General features: G+C 42.6%; 1 long non-coding RNA gene across 1 annotated transcript; it reads left to right on the top strand.

Moving 5' to 3' along the window:
- Positions 1 to 7,951: 7,951 nt before the first annotated feature.
- On the top strand, positions 7,952 to 16,131 carry LOC103278764 (uncharacterized). The gene is made up of 3 exons (XR_506311.3): positions 7,952 to 9,023; positions 14,154 to 14,386; positions 15,358 to 16,131. It is a non-coding gene; the product is annotated as an uncharacterized LOC103278764 (long non-coding RNA).
- The last annotated feature ends 824 nt before the right edge of the window (positions 16,132 to 16,955 follow it).

The following is a 16,955-nucleotide window of genomic DNA, read 5'->3' as shown; positions in this document are numbered from 1 at the left end:
CACAAACCTGAAAACATTTTAGTCTCCTTATTTCTTGTCTCTCTTTTTTCTAATATGGACCCCAAGGCAACTTAAAGGATAAAACTAAAGTTTTCTCCTTTATCACATGGAGCAGTGGTTCATCATTGTGTTACCCAGAACAACCCAGCTATGAATCTTAAACACGCCGTCATTGCCAGTTCCCCATGATTCTGGAGCCCCTGAGCATGCTTTGTAGTTTGCAGAGTCCCAGTTCTGACTCTTTTGCAGAGAGTGATGCCCTTTTCATGTCAAGCAGTATTCACTGGAACCCATCCCTCTTTTGTAGGTTGTCACCCAATCCCAAAGGCTCATCCACACTCCTCTCAATGAGGACCAGCTTCAACATGTTCTGCTGCCTGAGGCAATGTACAAAATTAAATCAAATTGGCAGAAGCTGACCAGACTGGTAATTGAAAAATAGTTCCATGCTGGCTGCTCTCTTGGCCCCACTTGAAAGCTGGGGGGTCCCTTGAGGGCAAGAAGTGAGGGGCACATGCAGCTCTGTTCCCCCCCAAAACATTCTATCATTGTCATCCTCAATTGTTGCTGCTCCTCTGCCTAATGGTAGAGCTACTTCTAGTCCTGTTGCACCCCATGCAACTATTGTTCATTCACAAACATCTGGGCTCATTGGACTCCTTGATCACTCCCACTCTGACCCCAAATAGCTTGTTTCATTCTTCCTTGCCTTAATTTACCTGTCATTCATTCATTCATTCTCTCCAGCAAAGCTGTTCCCCTGGGGTCCTTCCAGCCTCTGCAGTTATATTGCTATGGTTCCACTTTAATTGCCAAAGCAACATCCAATTAAAGCAAAATTCATTTCAAGCAACGTGGAGTAAAAAAAGTGTTCAAAGACTCTTAAATAAACCATCATATTAAATATTTTTAAAAGTTCAAAACACATCTCAAGCAAAGTTTTAAAAGTGTAGCACTCTCCATTAAAAGAACCTTCTGAGTTAAAAGCCAAAGGCCTTTGGCAGTGTGTTACTACCTAGGAATGGATAATCTATTTCTATTTCTGTGATAGCTGAACTGCTTTGTTTAAACCCTGGAGGGGGCAGTAGTGACACACAGATATGGTTCCAGTCTGTTATGCACATATTAATAATAATAATAATAATAATAATAATAATAATAATAATAAAACTTTATTTATAACCCGCCACCATCTCCCCGATAAAATGTATAGGGTGATACTATTATGGTTGTATTTTGTGGTAATAAAGATTTCTGTGTCACCTAGAACACTAACAAACATGCAATGATAATAGTAATAATAATAATAATAATAATAATAATAATAATAATAATAATAATAATAATACATTATTTATATTCCACTCTTCTTCCCTACGGGACTCAGAGCAGATTAGAGCATTTACATATATAGGCAAACATTCAATGCCTTTACAATCATGAGATACACAAACACAAACAAAGGCAAGGCTTCTTTCCTTTTCAGCTTCTGGAGGTGGTACTCTTCTCTGGCTCTGGGAGGTGCTTTTCTCCATTTTCAAGCCTGCGTTGTCACCTCCTGGTCATGTGGCCGGCAAGATTTCTTGGCCTTTTCTCATCAATGTGGTACCTATTTATCTACTCACATTTGCATGTTTTTGAACTGCTAGGTTGGCAGGAATTAAGGCTGACAGATAGGAGTTAACTCTGTCTGGTGGATTTGAACTGCCAACCTTCAGGTCAGCAGTTCAGCAGCCACTGAGGCCCCATGGATGAGGTGTAGATTTCTCATCCAGGAGAGGTCTTTTTCTTCAAGGATATGATGTGCTTGACTTATTTTGCATTTACGTGACAGAGAATTGTATGAGGGTATTATTACAAATAAAAGAAAACCTGTGATGTAAGACGGATGGAGCATCCCCACACTTATTCTGTAAAATGGAAATGAACCCAAAATCGATCTCTAAAAACATAAAGCTTCAACTAGAGGGGATGTGTGTGAGGCACTGGCAAAACAAATCAAATAGAAAAACACATCTACAATGATTCTTTTTAGTGAGCTGGCCACTCTGTGTCTTCATTCAGTCCATATAACACCTGACAGAATCAAATCATAATGGAGGTGATTTCTAACTCAGCAGTGTCATAAACTAAAGAATATGTATCACTGGGATCTAGTTGCATTTACTAACTAGAATGACTTTAGGAAGAAATTACAAAAAAATAATGGAGAGAAAAACCATGATGAGTCATACACATACAGTACTGAGAGCAGAATTAATCTGAGTAGCATTGGCTGAGGAACGTGATCTGGAAGGTGAGCTAAATCTCCTGTCCTTTTGGTAGACAATCCCAGAGACATCTCATTGGCCACCTTGGTAACAGAGTGTTGGACTAGAGAGAACTTGGTCTAAGCCAGCAGGTCTCTTCATATGTTTTCCTGAGAAAGTGTTTTTGTTAATCAAAGAGAGGAGAACTGAAAAAAACTTTCCAAGAACTTCCTTTTGCACCCATGAAAAAGACACAGATTGCCTAGTTTGTGACTTAACAGTTATTTTCCTTCCCTCCCTCCTCAGCTGGTTGTCTTTCTAAAAAAGTTTGATTTTCTAAAAATGGTTGACTTTCTAAAAAGATTTCTAGCCCTCCTCTTTTGTGACATTTCAGCTGCTCCCAATAAAACTGTTGCTTTTGTTTTGTCTTTCTAATGGACCAGGAAGTCTATGCAAAATGATTTTAATAATGTTGCTTGGGCCTGGCACCTGTAGATGGCACCCTAGGCTGGAAATTCACTACTGTTGCTTTTCCTGACACTGTGACAAGCAGCATCCTTCTAATTGCATTGCCTGAGGCTCCATGAATGCCAACCACCATCTTCCTCTTCCTATTTTTTTTCATGTCAGAAGCAACTTGAGAACATACTGCAAGTTGCTTCTGGTGTGAGAGAATTAGACGTCTACAGAGACGTTGCCCAGGGGACGCCCAGATGTGTTAGCTGGGAGGCTTCTCTCATGTCCTCACGAGCTAGAGCTGACAGATGGGAGCTCACCCCATCTCATGGATTTGAACTGGCAACCTTCAGGTCAACAACCCAACCTTCAGGTCAGCAATTCAGCCAGCACAAGGGTTCTACCCATTGCGCCACCCTGGCCTTCCCATGCCTAGGTGGGAGAGGAGGAGGGGGAGAAAAGGAGTGGCATTGTCTTTTTGAAGTGCCATCTAATTATACCATTGCTTCCTTCTCAGTAGGGGTTGTTGAACCTACTTTGGGTTTTAGTCTGAACTTTAAAGGAGCTTTTCAGTGGCTGGTCTACCATAGAGCCAAAATACATTTAGAACCTTAGGCATTTCCTCTAATTTTCAGACTAAAAGACAGAGTGGATTCACCACCCCACTGACATGGTGGCCACCAAATGCTATGACAATTGTTGAAGAGAAAAGTGGAAGAAAGTATTGAGCACAAGATAGATCTCCTACTTCTGGTACTCAGAAGTATGATATTACTATTGCTAGAAATAATCTGTATGGGGGCCCTGGTGGCACAGTGTGTTAAAGTGCTGAGCTGCTGAACTTGTGGACCAAAAGGTCCCAGGTTCAAATCCCAGGAGCGGAATGAGTGCCCACTGTTAGCCCCAGCTCCTGCCAACCTAGCAGTTTGAAAACATGCAAATGTGAGTAGATCAATAGGTACCGCTGCAGCGGGAAGGTAACGCCGCTCCATGCAGTCATGCCGGCCACATGACCTTGGAGGTGTCTAAGGACAACGCCAGCTCTTCGGCTTAGAAACAATCTGTAGCCAATATTGTAACCAATAGCCCTGGTGAGGCTTAGTCCCCTTTCGATTTAATTCCCCCTTAAAGCTGTCAAAATGGGTGGCCATCACGGCACTTGTGGCAATGAGCTTTACAATCTAACCATGCACTTTGTGAATATGTGCTTCTTTCACTATGGTTGGCATACTAGCAAATACAGCCAGAATCAAATGATTCCAACCAGATCTACCCATTAAAAGCAAGGTGAAGATTTCCTTGAATCAAGCCTTCTTTGTTTGGTTCTAGCTGCCTGGATCTCTGCATGGGGTTGGATTATTCCTATCCCTAAGTGCAATGACACTGGTGATTGTAGGAATAAACCCAAAGCTCAGTATCTAGATTAGGAGCAGGCTTGTGTAAGATGAGTAGCCCTTTTCACCTGATGAATGTTGAATACAGTGTTAGATCTGGACAGCCATTGGACCAAACCTATATTCAGCAAAGATATCCACGGATGGCCCTAGGGTTATTCATTGTCCCTCACCTTAATCTACTTCCCAGGGTTGTTGTATGGAAACCAAATGGGAAAAATTTATATGGAAGCAGCCTTGAGATCCTTGGAGCATTTACTGCATGCAGATGTGTCAACACAGATGCTACAGTAGAAGGTGGTTTTAGTTTGTAGTGAAAAAAATTGGCCCTTTGTGTCCACAGATTTGGCACCCATGAATTCAATGAGCTAGGGTAGGGGTCCCCAAACTAAGGCCCGGGGGCTACTTGCGGCCCATCGAAGCCATTTATCCGGCCCGCATGGCACAAAGGCAGAAGGGGGTTGGGCTAAATGACCCAAGGGTTCTCCTCTTCTCATTATTATTATTATTATTATTATTATTATTATTATTAACATTGAGGCTGGGAGGCCATCTGTCAAGGGTGCTTTGCTTAGAGGCGGGGGGGGGGCATCTGTCAGGGGTGCTTTGCTTGTGCTTTTGGTGCACAAAGACAGAAGGGGGTTGGACTCAATGGCCCAAAGGGTCTCTTCCAACCCTCTTTATTATTATTATTATTATTATTATTATTATTATTATTATTATTATTGACACAACAACATTGTATGACACAGCAAACAAGATAGATATGATGGATTTTGTATCATAAAATCACAAGTTGAACACTCCCCAAGTGTTTAGGACTGTGTGATGTATTTTCGGATGATGCTCGCAGATCCCTGTAGGGTGGCCTTTTGCAGTTGGCAGATCGTAATTTTGTCAATGTCTATTGTTTCCAAATGCCGGCTGAGATCTTTTGGCCCGGCACCCAATGTGCCGATCACCACCAGGACCACCTGTACTGGTTTTTATTATTATTATTATTATTATTATTATTATTATTATTATTATTATTGCTTGGTGGCCAACTATAGTCCGGCCCTCCAATGGTCCAAAGGATTGTGAACTGGCCCTCTGTTTAAAAAGTTTGGGGACCCCTGAGCTAGGGCATGAAAATATTTTTTTAAAATCCAAATGTTTAATTTTGCAATTTTATATAAGTTGCACTATTTTTTTTTACTATATTGTTGTATATAATGGGATTTGAATATCCATGGATGTTGGTATCCACAGGGGTCCTGGATCCAAGTACCTTTTCACTGACTAAGGACTGGTTAATGGGTCTAAAGCATTCCCTCCAATCTCCCAGGGTCCTGGAAGTAATGCGCAATAGATAAAAACATTGGAAGTTTTTTGAGGTTTTGGTTTCCCAAAGGGAGCATACAGCAAACGCATTCAGCCTTGCAAATAGCTAGGGTCACACGAGGACAGAAGCGGGGAGCCTGCAGTAGCTCTACAGATATCACAGGACTTCAATTCCCAGTAGGTGTGACTAAAGTGGGAGAACAGATGTGCAATCTGATTGGCTGGCTGTGGAGGAAGGCAGCTGTATAGGAGAGTCTGAGATAGAGAGAAGGTGGGGGGAGAGGAGGAAAAAGATGGAGTAGAAGGAAGCAAAGCAAAAGAGTGTAGCTAAAAGAGAGGCAAAATTGGGGCATTGTTCCCCATAAGAATCATCTACCCATTGGGCATCTTGAGATGGATCTCAAGTCACTTCTGCTGTGCTGAAGGAAAAGCCAGGAAAAGAAGATGCTTCATTTAATTTAAATAGGGAAGCATGGTAACTAAAGGTAAAGGTTTTCCCCTGACATTAAGTCTAGTCGTGTCCAACTCTGGGGGCTGGTGTTCATCGCCATTTCTAAGCCGAAAAGCCAGTATTGTCCATGGTGTCTGGCATGACTGCATGGAGCACCGTTACCTTCTCGCTGGAGCGGTACCTATTGATCTACCCACATTTGTATGTTTTCAAACTGCTAGGTTGGAAAAAGTTGGAACTAATAGCAGGAGCTCACCCCGCTCCCTGGATTCGAACTGCCTACCTTTCGGTCAGCAAGTTCAGCATATGTTTTCAAATCAGAGGATGCAAAATGTTGGTTAAAAAATCCTATCAGCTTTCTTTTCAAACAGGGTGTCATACAAAATCTTACCACAAGGTGTCCTACTAACTCAGCTTCTTAGTTGATGGGTGCAATCCTCCCCCCTCCAAAAAAACAAACAAAAACAAAACAAAAACAAAACACACACACACACACAACAAATTGAGTTTTGGACAATTACATCACTGGTCTAGAATTATAGATGTGATCTCGAATATTAGAATGTCTTCCCTTTGCTGCTGTTTCCTTTTTCTTTCATATAACTAAAGAATTTCTCCACTTCTCCCATTCCTTATTGAAAGTCCATTATTCTGAAAAAGATCTTGGGATGGCTGGAGAGGAGTGTGGGCAGATCTAGCTTCATATCATTTCCCAAATTCTACCAGAATTGTGTTGCTTAACTACTCATATATATATGAGACAACAGGAAGGGATCTTAATGGTGAACAAGCTCACCTCCTAATTCAGTGCAGGAAACAATTAGAAATAGAGAATGTTACATTTACAAATGGGTGTAATCCTATTGAGTACTTACAGATAAATGACTACATATCTCCAGAAGGATTCCAGCCAATAGCTCCCCACATTTCCTAGTCAGCACAGCCAACATAAATTATCTCTTTTTTCAATGTAAGATGGAACCAGAGTCTGGGAAAATTACATTTTGGGACTTGGTTTCTTTCTCTTTATACAGTTACAATGCTGTGATCTCACTTTAACTGCCATGGCACTGTCCTGGGACTTGCGGTTTAGAGAAGGGCATTTAGAACTCTCTGCCAAAGGGATCTTTGTGTTTGTCCCTCCAAACTACTAGTCCCAAGGTCCGATAGGCTATTGCCATGGCAGTTAATGTGGAATCATAGTGCTATAGTTGTGTAATGTGGGAGAACTACAGCCAACACGGCCAAGATCTCTGATTAAACAGCTCCAGGAGATACCTCTGGCTGTACCTTCTACTCTTTTGTGTGCCATCTTTTTTAATACCAAGTATCTAGCAACCCTTATTTAACCAGGGGTCTTGCTCCTGATAGAGAGGGCATCAACTTCATTGTTATTGTCCTTTTTACTGGAGAGGAAGAATGAGTGACTGGATGAAATACTTTAGTTGGTCTAAAGAAAACCAGGACATTGAATGTCAACATGCATGTTCGAGTGTGTGTATGTATGTATACATGTGGGTCACCTGTTGTCTGAAAAGTACTAGTTTAAAATAATTTCAGTTGGGGTGATTGTGTTACTTTGTGTCTTGTGGCACCTTAAAAATGTCATTTTATTGTGGCATAAACTGTTTTGGACTACAGGAATGTGGCTTGTGTGCCACAAAAGGCAACGCCACAGGAAAATGCATTCATTTTTAAGGATGACACATTTTTTTTTGTTTCAGCTCCAAATAGTTGCAGAAAGAAATCATTTTCTGTGATAAATTCATAGCTGCCTAGAGAAGGCGGCTCTTTGAATGTGGTTTTCACCATAAGCAAATAAATGAAAAGAGGCATCGTAACTGCCTTCTGCTGCTGGCCTGGCCCTTTAACCATTAGGCTCTCCTTAGCTCCATCCCCAGCAGCTGTCACCATTCCCCTTTCGCCCTTGCCTTGCCTGGGACTGGGCTTAGAGCTCCTCCCTGGATTTCCCAGTGCTGACGTCAATTCCCCTTGTGTGCTACGGTAATTGGCTTTTGCCAGATGCTCTGGCTCAGTGTGGCCTGGAGCCAAGAAGCCCTGGGAGCTAGGGATTATTTTGTGCAGGGGATGGGGAAGATAGAGACAATGTTTTATTATAAGAATCTCCCAAATCACATTCCAGGCCCAGAGCTTGGCAATACTTCATTTTTTACTACAATCTCCAGCACCCCCCAGCCAGCATGCCCTGTGGCTAGTTACTATTGCCATGCTCTATCCAGGCAAAATACCCTAGGGTCCTGAATCTACCAACACAGCAATTGTTGCCAATCTACAGCCATTCCTCTGAGTCTTGCGAGTGGTTACCTGGGGACAGGTGTGCCCTGTTGCTAACCTGGCACTCAAACCTTCCCTCCTGCCTCTTCAGAATCAATATAGCTCTTGTCTGGCCCTGGCAAGTTGTTCAGGATAAGCTGATGGTTGTTGTCATTGCCTTTTGGGAACTAGTCCTGAAATGATCCTCAGAGCCAAGGAAGCTTGTAGCGGGCAGCTTCTCAAACAGGCCAGGCATGTGTTTCTAGTTGTAGTCAATAACATGTAACTCATCAAACACAGGATTGTGGCCTGATTGGTTCGTGTTTTTGCACTCTTTGTTCGTACTGTTGGGAAGGATTAATATTAGGCAGACTGTTCAGGATAATATAGCGTCTAAATGCAACAAAGCAGACTTGCACAACCTGTGGCCCTCTCGGTATTTGGGCCTCCAACTTCTAGAACAGTGGTTCTCAATCTGTGGGTCTCCAGGTGTTTTGACCTTCAACTCCCAGAAATCTTAACAGGTAGTGAATTGGCTGGGATTTTTGGGAGTTGTAGGCCAAAACACCTGGGGACCCACAGGTTGAGAACTACTATTCTAGATGCTCTAGCCAGCTGTTCCAATGCCCAGGAATTTTGTGAGCTGAAGTACAAAACACCTGGAGGGCTGCAGGTTATTCAGGACTGCACTGATAGCACTTGGTCGCTTCTGATCTTGGAAGTAAAGAATCAACTCTGCTGGATGAGAGACCGCCAATGAATACTAGGTGCTATAAGCTATATTTCAGAGGAAGGACATGACAAAACCTCCTCTGAGTATTCCATGACTATGAAATTCATGGGATCTGACATCAGAAGTCAACAGGTGACTTGAAGGTACACACAGTAGTGACACTTTTCTCCCCATTCTGCCTGAGACCCTTGACCTGTTTATTCTCTGGAAAAACAAGATTTTAATAGCCACACAGCCTGTCTTGCACTCCCTAAACTGGCCTGTTGTCCTCATTGTCCATAGAGGACTTTACCCAATTTCTTCTTCTGCTTCTTTGTTGTTGTCTGTATTTGTATTTCATACAAGGAGGAATAGTAATGGGAGAGGATTCTTGAGTATTTTCTCATGGTCAGCTTTGGGTACCAGTACCCAAAGCAGCCCCTCAACGAAGTGTACTCAGGAGCCCTCAGCTAAAGAGGAACATCATGTTCACTCAGTTTTCCTCAGTGAGTACATGTCTAGCAGGTATAAGATGTGTCACTTAGCAACTGGGGAACAGGTTATCCATGAGCCACTGTAACCACAAAAAGTAAAACACCTCATTTCACCCCATCCCAAATGCTTAATGCATGGTTTCGTCCCATTATTCCAGGAAAGAAGAAAAGAAACTGGCAGGACCAGTGCCCTTAATTCTTTATCAGAGCTTTTTCTTTGTCAGTGAACCACTTAGCCCTTCTGTCCTTTTAACAGCTTTTAAGGTGTGTGTGTGTGGCTCAACATTGGCAGACAAGTTGCTATTCATTTTGCTTACTGGAAAGAACTTTCAAGGGGAAGCCAAATTCATCTCCCCACCCTATTATCATTGAAAAATCTTTAAATATAAAGAGTCTTGCAAGCACAGTCTATACTTAGAAATCCCCTCTATGTGTTCAGTGTAGTTTACTCCTAGGTAAGTGTGCACAGGATTGATTGCACACAGCCATTATTATCTTGAGGGGACTTATTCAACAACAACTATTTTAGTATTTCTTACTGCTTAATCATTTCAAATCAGTTCAAATTGATAATTTCTGAGGCGACTCAGGCTGGATCTACACTGCCATATCATTGCAGTTTGTCCAGGTACTCATGTTTGCAACTTTGTTAATGCATACCATTCGGATTGGGATGTGCCGCAAAAAGACAGAGTGCAAAAGAAAGAACTCAAAATATGTAAATCAATGAAATAATTCTCTTATTGTTCTCTTCTCCTTCTTTGGGAGATTGCCAATTCTCCCTCTAAAGTCCTGTTTGTTTTTGCTTTTCCATCAAAGTAATAAAATTGCTTTGGGAGAGGGCATAGGTAGCTAAAGCAAAGAAAGCTAACAGACAGATACTAAAAGCTAGACACGAAATAAAATCTCTCATGTATGTTCTTGTTGGATTTCAAGTACCATCATCTCCAGTCAAAAAGTATTCTGATTGAGATCTATGTTATCCTTTTTGTATAGGATTACAAACTTGAATTTTTTTTAAAAAACAAGATAGTAAAGAAAAATAGCAAAATTGGGATATATACCCACAAATGACAAAATAAAGTTGAACAGAGATAGCGGCTTCCTGGCATGCTGGAGATATTAAGAAACTAGTTAACACCTCAGCTTTATTAAGTTATTTTCTGTGCCCCTGGTGACACAGTGGTTAAAGCACTGAGCTGCTGAACTTGCTGACTGAAAGGTCGGTGGTTTGAATCCGGAGAACGGAGTGAGCTCCCACGGTCAGTTCCAGCTTCTGCTAACCTAGCAGTTTGAAAGCACGTAAATGTGAGTAGATTAATAGATATCACTCTGGTGGGAACGGTAAATGCACTCCATGAAGTCATGCTGGTCACATGACCTTGGAGATGTCTATGGACAATGCCGGCCCTTTGGCTTAGAAATGGAGATGAGCACCAACCCCCAGAGTCGGACATGACTAGACTTTATGTCAGGGGAAAACCTTTACCTTTAAATCTTTACCTCTTTGGTCTCCCTCCATTATAGTACAACAATCCCAAAACTCCCTCCACTATTCATATGGTTATATACTCATCATGATATTAGGCAAACTTCTTTGTCCCACCTTTACACTGTTGTGAAAACTGAACTTGTCACCCTGCCCACCCTTTGGTATAGATGTCTGTCTGTAAGCCTAAATACCACAAAGGCACCAGATCCTCTCTGAGATCTTAAAAGCTAAGCAGGATCAGCTGGGATGGGAAACAAATACCAGTGCTGTAGTCTATATTTCAAAGGGAAGAACAGCCAAACCCACCTCTGAATATTCCTTGCCTAAGGAAAGCCTATAAAAGTAATGGGGTCACCATAAATCGACAACTGGAAGACACATGAACATAAAAAGACATTTCACTGCATGCCTCCGACGAAGTAGATTCCGGAAAAAGTGTATGTTATAAATGTCTCTCAGTAACAAAGTTTATACAAGACCCCTTTCTGTACTGATCCAGACTAACAAAGTGATGTCTTTGAATATCATTCTTTTGTTCACCCCCACCAACCCTGTCCTTGTATTCCTGCTCATAAAGGAAATGCTTGCTTGACCTAAGAGTGCCCTGGAATTCTGTTTCTCAGGGCATCAGCACCATGGACAGAGGCCAGATAGCTTTGTGGCAGGCACTAGCTCTCGGAAATCCTGTCTAATGCTACGCTGGCACGAGGCTGGCGCGTGTGCTTTTAGCAAAGGTTGGACCAAGAGGGGAGTGACTGACACTCGGCGCCATGTCATTGAATGCCTATCATCCCCCTTTAAAAGAAGGACACTGTCTATCTCTAAGTGCAGTAAAGCTTCTAAAGCTAAACAATAGAATACAGACTCCATTAAGACATTCTTAGTAAGCAGAGACTGTGAAACTATTCCTGTTTTTCATTTGGGACTTTACTGCCCTCCCCAAAGCTGCACATGGGGGGGGGGGGGTTGGGCGATGTGAGGGATAGAAAGGAACTCTCACAGTATGGCCAGAATTGCCTGCTTATATTAGATCAACCTTTGTGCAAACATCAGATAGTTCCTGTGGTTTTTATTTTTATTTTGTTACTGTTCACTCTATAGAAAGGTCAAGCTCCCTTGCAGTTTGTAGCTTCTGTATCAGTGGGGCAGTGAAACCTTTTCTGAGTTGGAGTTTAGACATTAAAAGATCTATCCAACCCTGTTTTCAAATTGGGTTCATCACCTTGGACAGCAGATGGAAAATCAGCGTGGCTTACAGCAGTGGTTCCCAACCTGTGGTCCAGGGAGCACCAGTGGTTGCCAAGAACTAAAATATTGTCTGTGGCCTCACTGTTACTACACCATTGCAACAAGAGTGACTGGTCTCACAAAACCCTCTTATAGTGCCAAGGCAACGGGATGTCATGAGGGAAGAGGCTGACTACCCACAAAAGGTACAACAACAAGCCTCCTGACTGCTGCTGCTTCCCCTCCTCTTCCTCCCTCCCCATGAGCGGGGCCACTCCATATGGCACCTGGAAGTGGGGGCACCTTGGTGTCTTCCTTTTTAGGCCTGTTCCTGGAGTTATTTGGGGTACTGATTCAGAAAATTGCAATGGATAGACCACATCAGCTCTAGATCATTAAATATGGTTTTCTGTGGGTGAGTAGATGGCGACTAATGGATGGCATATGTTCTGTATCAGAAACTAGAGCTGATGTGGCCTATCCAATGCAATTTTCTGAACCAGCACCCCCAAGTAACCAAACTGAATCTAAAGTTGACTAAAAATGGATTTGTAACCCTTTTGGTACTAATGTTGCAGAGTGGTCTCTGATCAAGTGGTCCCTGGTCAAAAAAAGGTTGGGAACCACTTGCTTATAGGATGGAGGGCCAAACTTAACATTAGGCAGAGGAAAAAAGCTATCTCAAGTGGATGATGCTAAAGAAAGAGAGGCACATAGCCATGCAAAGATGTTGGAGGGAGAGCTGTGAGTGCCAGGCAGCATGCCCCAAGATCCATAAGCTGACCTGTTGCCTTCAGGCACAATGAAGAACAGTGTGGAAGGAAAATGCAGCTGTCAGTCTGTTTGATCCATAAGTGGACAGGAATAGGGCTACCTTGTTTTCTCTTCACTTAGGTAGCAACATCCTGAGTAGGCCCACTAGTAAGAAAATGTTTCTGGAAATGGATACAGGTACTGAACTCTATCCTGTAATCCCCACATTCACAACAACCGCTAGCATTCTTGCTAACTGGCTCAGTCCCACTCATCCTGGACCTCAGCCAGGTTCTTGGGAGTATCAAAGAACTAAAGCATCCATCTGTCTATGTTATAAATACCCAGAGACACTCAGGCATGTCCAGTTATGGGGGCCGAGGAGACACATAGTACTGAATGGTACTAGGAGTTGATGTTACCATAGGAACTCGAGATGCATTGAGTCAGAAATCCACTCCACCATCTCTTGGTCCCTGCCTGAATGAACACAACCTTGACCACATCTTTCCAAGGCTCGACTTATTCTGTGTATGCGCAACACCCATTCTCTTCCTCTCTTTCGCACACAGAAAGAGAGAGTCATTCACCTATTTTTCTCAGCAGGAGTTACCTCCGCTCTCATGCAGCAGCATATTCTGTTATCCATCAGTCTTTGACTCAGCCCAGCCAGGAAGTGCGGAGCACGGAGCACGTTTCAGTCGCTAAACGACAGCTCGGAATAGACTGCAGCAAAATCCAACCAATCAGCAAGCGGGCACTCCCTGGCCCATGTGGTGTGTGCCTTATTCACAATTTTTTAGAGAGGAATCCCTAATGAGGTTCCCACCCATTACAATTAGCTGCTGCAGACTGGAGGGGGAAGGGTAGATTCCCCCTTCCTACATGCCTATGACTTCATAGCAGGTGAAAACGCAGAATGAATGGACAAATATTTGGGGTGGTGGAGAAATGATAAGAAGGAGCCCTATCTATGCATGTCCATTTCCCCACATCTGTTTGTGCGGTGGTTGGCTTGTCTAGAGCACATCTGGCAGGCACATCTGGCTGCAAGCTCAGTCAACTGGTTTGATAAGTGAAGCTTCTGTTTTAATCAGAGATCAGCGAAGAGCCAGGGAGAAGAAAAGGGGGAAATTGTCCTGAGTTGCTTCTTAATTGGTGTTGTACTTCATGGAATTATCTAACAAGGGACTATTTACAGGAGCTGAATTTGTGTGTACGTGTGTGTGTGTGTGTATAAAACACACTCACTGTGATGTAAAGCTCATTTGCTTTTTAATGAGAATTTGGAGATGTATTTATGTTTTCTTTTCTTTTTTTTTAAAAAGGAAGATTTCTGACCTGCATTTTGACCTAAGAGAACTTGTATGCAAGGAGGTTATTGTTAACCAAATCTACCAGCTCTGGCTCCATCATCACTTAAAGCAAGCATGTGGTTTATTTTCATGGTCTATCATAATAAGCACATGTTCTCATCCAGGAAAATGCGGAGACTCTTACAGAATGACACCAATTAATCATCAATACCATAAAAGGATTTCCTGGTGGAAGATAAAGTGAGGTCGGTTTTGCAGGAAAAAGAATTAACCCTGCTCTTTCCAGCTTTATTCCCAGTTCAGAGAGGAAGGAAAAGAAGTGTGCATGTGTGTGTGTGTGTGTGGTGGGAGGGGGTAACCATTTCATAAACAGAAAACTGAATATGTACATGTGGGGACATGCTTACTTGTCTATCTATATTGCAAGGGATTCGACTGGAGGTTATTTTAAGACTGAAGGATTCTATCTTGACACTTTTTACCTTCTCCAGTCAGCTTCAAGTTCCCCTCTAGAGAGCTTCTTTCAAAGCTAAGTGAAGCATTTCCATAAAGGGTTGGCTGGTGCTTATATGGATTCTCTACACAAGGCATTTTATACATGAGTCCTGAAATTTGAAAGGTGTAACAGAATATTGGCTTCGCTGGTTCTTTCCTCTAAAATATAGCCTCCAGTACTAGGTATTAGTTGCCAGTCTCCCATCCAAATTCTAACCAGGGCTCAGCTTGCTTAGTTTCTGAGACCAGACACGTTCGGATGCCTTTAAGGTTTTGGCACAGCGGGTTAAAATATTAAGCTGCAGAACTTGCTGACCAGAAAATCGGTGGTTCGAATCCGTGGGAAGGGGTGAGTTCCAATTGTTAGCCCCACCTTCTGCCAACCTAGCAGTTTAAAAACATGCAAATGTGAGTAGATCAATAAGTACCGCTCTGGCAGGAAGGTAACAGTGCTCCATGCAGTCATGCTGGCCACATGACCTTGGAGATGTCTATGGACAATGCCGGCTCTTCGGCTTAGAAATGGAGATGAGCATCACCCCACAGAGTTGTACATGACAAGACATAATGTCAACAGGAAACCTTTACCTTTACTAAGGGACCCATAAGGGCTCTGAAAGAAACTGGGTATAGAAATTTAGTTGATTAATTAGAAAATCTGCATGCTAGCTTGTTCTGGGCACTCTTTGGTCAACTGAAAATTTCTTTTTTTCTTCTCAAGGAGGATTGAAACTACAGAGGCCATGTCTGCTTCTTCACCTGCCCCCTCCCATGCCCTATGAAAGGTAATGAGAGGTCATGCTGTGAAGAAACGGCTGCTTAGTGACTGTGCGGGAGGCCTCCACATTGATAGGCGACAGCAGCAACCTGCACAGAATCGCTCTGCAAGAGAGCCATCTTGGCAGAACAGCCTTGGTACAAAATGTATGAGCAGTAGGTTTGACTGTTTTGCTGGCCTGTGATAACACCTTCCTCTGTTAATGACAATCCTGCCTTCCTGCTCCCAGGGAAATGGAGGAATCAGAGCTCTTCCTGAAGACCTGCCTTCACCCCAGCTGTTCCAGCTTTGCATTAGCCGTTAATCTGGTGTGTGTGAGAGCACACGTGTGTGTTTGTGTTTATCTGGTTCTAGCAGCTGATGCTTCAGAAAAAGACTGTTTGTTCTCAAGGACTAGGTTGGGATGGTGGGATTTGTAGTGCAACACATCTGGATGGCGTTCAATTGGGGGACCCTGTCCCAGGACGTGTTTCTTTCAGCAGACTCCTAGGACAGATTGAAATAAAGCTACAGGCTGAAGTCGGTTGCCTCCATGACCAGGAAATATTATAAACATATGTGTTAAAGTGGCAATACATTGGAGCAAGGGCTGCCGTTGTTCCATGTCCTAGCAAATGAACAATATGTTCTTATTGAATAAATACATAACATTCATAGTGTAAATGAGGTTTCATATCCTTTTCATGACAAATAAACCACTGGCATATAGAAAACCCATGACATTGTGCAATTGAGGTTTGAACTTGGACTTTACCAGACACGTTTTCTACATCCGAGAATATGATTTCCTCCATCATGTGGAGGAACAGGGCTGTTTCTATCCACACTCCAGAATTACAGATCAGCTAGGCCACTTTTTTTGCTATAGAAGTGGTAATGGATTGCTATATTTAGCAGCCTCCGTTATATAGCTACAAACATGGCACGTGGCAAAAACCTTCAATCCCTCTGTCCAAAGAGGTAGGGAAACCACACATAGAATCATAAAGCTGGAAGAGACCACAAGGCTTTTGGCTTTCTTAAACAAGGCTCATAAGGCAAGAGGAAATGTGATTTTCCTGCAGGGATTTTAACTAGATTTCTAACCTTGTACCATTCTGTCAAAGAACCTGGGTCCCAGAATTATGGAAATAAAAAGCTCCCTTTCCCAAGAAGAACATGCATATGTTTCTTGACATTTTTATTATAATCATTATTTATATGTAGTATTAAGGACCCCCAAAACTTTTCTTGAGAGTACTGGTGCCACCCGCGTGTGTGTATGCATACATGTTTCAGCCCCATCCAGCCACTGTTGGGTGCAGTGCTCCTCTTCTGTGCTTCACTAGTTGGTGGTGTGTTCAGCCCAACATATCCATGGATTCAACCATCCATGGCTTGAAAATATGTGAGGATTTTTAAAATCACAAAAAATAAACATTGATTTTTGTCATTTTATGTATGGGATGCCATTGTATATTAGGCTTGCTCAAATAATTCGATTTCCCCGTTACCCGTTATTAATTCGTTATTTTCGTTTGTTTTGAAGCAATATACGACCT

The sequence above is a fragment of the Anolis carolinensis genome, chromosome 1 (assembly GCF_035594765.1).
Source record: "Anolis carolinensis isolate JA03-04 chromosome 1, rAnoCar3.1.pri, whole genome shotgun sequence".
Taxonomy (NCBI): domain Eukaryota; kingdom Metazoa; phylum Chordata; class Lepidosauria; order Squamata; family Dactyloidae; genus Anolis; species Anolis carolinensis.
The sequence above is the reverse complement of the archived record's forward strand: the minus strand, read 5'-3'. Positions and strand labels throughout refer to the sequence as shown.